Source organism: Morus notabilis, unplaced genomic scaffold (genome assembly GCF_000414095.1).
Source record: "Morus notabilis unplaced genomic scaffold, ASM41409v2 Scaffold294, whole genome shotgun sequence".
NCBI classification, from domain to species: Eukaryota; Viridiplantae; Streptophyta; class Magnoliopsida; order Rosales; family Moraceae; genus Morus; species Morus notabilis.
In genome coordinates this window covers 275,035-277,171 of record NW_010365149.1, presented here as the reverse complement: position 1 = coordinate 277,171, position 2,137 = coordinate 275,035, and positions in this window count along the sequence as shown.

The window sequence follows — 2,137 nt, the reverse complement described above, 5'->3', positions numbered from 1 at the left end:
TGCCATCATCAGTGATCAAGGCACCCATTTCTGCAACCGTTCTTTTGAGGCTCTGATGCGTAAGTACGGTGTGGTTCATAAAGTTTCAACTGCCTATCACCCACAGACAAATGGCCAAGCTGAGTTGGCCAATAGGGAGATTAAGCAAATTCTAGAAAAGACGGTTAATCCCGATCGCAAGGATTGGTCTCTGCGCCTTCCGGACGCACTTTGGGCATACCACACTGCTTACAAAATCCAACTTGGGATGTCTCCCTACAGGCTTATCTTTGAAAAAGCCTGTCATCTACCTGTAGAGCTTGAACATAAGGCTTATTGGGCTACCAAGGCCCTTAACTTCGATCTCAGCGCTGTAGGTGTCAATCGGAAGCTCCAGCTTTCCGAAATCAAGGATTTAAGGAACGATGCCTATGATAATTCCAGGATCTACAAGGCAAAAATGAAAGCGGCTCATGATAAGCAGATCCTGAGGAAGAATTTCGAGCCGAATCAGCGGGTTCATCTATGTGATTCCCGTTTGCATCTCCACCCCGGTAAGTTGAGGTCGCGGTGGACTGGCCCGTTCGTAGTGAAACGCATTTTTCCCAATGGTGCTGTCGAGGTTGAAGACCCGACCGATGAGAGATTATTCAAAGTAAATGGCCAACGTCTGAAAAATTACTTAGAGCGGGTGAACCAGGTTGAAGAGATCATTCTCGACGACCCCGTTTACCAGCCCTGAGTAGTTTGCTCACATCTTCAGTACCATATTTTGGTTTTTTTTTGTTTTTCTTTGTATTTTTTTTTATGTGTGTTTTTGGAGAATCATATCAGGAAGCTCAGGCTGTGCTCATAAGTGGGAAGCTCATCGTCCAGGTGTCTTCTTTCTCTATTTTTCCTAATTTTTGACACTGAGGACACTGTCTGATTTTGGTTGGGGGTGGTGAGCATATTCATGCGTAAGAGTGATTTTTGTCACGTTGATATTTGGGTTAAAATTTTTGCAAATTTGTCTGAGTATGATTTCAAAATGTTTGGTTTGAGTCGATTTTTGCTGTCTTGGTTACTAAGAAATGACTTCCAGAGTTTCTTTTTGCACGTGCTAAACCTTGTGGTAAGATGGATGTTAATGCATGTCAGCTGAGAAAATTCTCGAGTTTAAGTGCTTGATTTTTAGTGAGTCAAGAGAGTAGAGAAAATGACTTTTGAACTTTCATTGATCTTTTGAGCTGGTAAAATCACTATTAGAACGTCATTACATGGTTAGTGGTATGTTTGGTGCATATGCTTGAGGGATGGATTTTGGGATAGATAGGAATGATCTTATGTAATAGAGCCTCATTTCTTATTTTTCTTAAAAAAAGAAAAAAACTGAGCAAGAGCAACATTTCACAGATCCTGTAGTTTGGTGTTAATCACATTCGTTGCTATATAGCTATTGAATCGGAAGCTTAATGGGGTAGTTTCTTTACTTCCACGTTTTCTGACTCTAGTCCAACCAGCAACTCTTGTTGGGAATTAGTTAAGGTAATTAACTTTTGGCTAGTGAGTTTTGTTACGTTCTTGCTTTGTTTGAGTATAGTTGGACTTTGGTTTTGGGGAATGCATGATGTGGATGTTCTTGATGATGTGGGTTTGTAATTTGTGCTCTCCAGGAAATACTACTTTGCAAGGCTATTTTCAGAAATGAGTTTAAATATTGCCGAGAACAAGCTGCATATTTGGCGTCCTAATCAACTAGAAGACAGTCTTAAAGATACTGCAGTGGAGTTGATGATTAGTATGTTCTTTCCCTACCTTAACTGTGTTATATTTCCTATTTGAGGGACCTACTTCTAGTTATATACAATTACAGATGCATCATTTTCTGATTATTAACTGGTTGCAGCATGTTCCTTCGATATGAAGTTCACGTACATATTAACTGGTTGGGAAGGGTCAGCACATGATGCATGAGTGCTTAAAGATGCTGTCGACAAACCAAAGTTCAAATTCCCACATCCACCGCCAGGTAAGAATTCAAACCAACGACATAATTCTAAGTCATATACATGTATGATATTTGATAATATGTTCTTGTTATTTCTCAGGTGAAGTTAAAGACAAGATTCCATGTGGTGGGAATGGTCTTGAACTCATTTTGGCAAGGATTAATTAT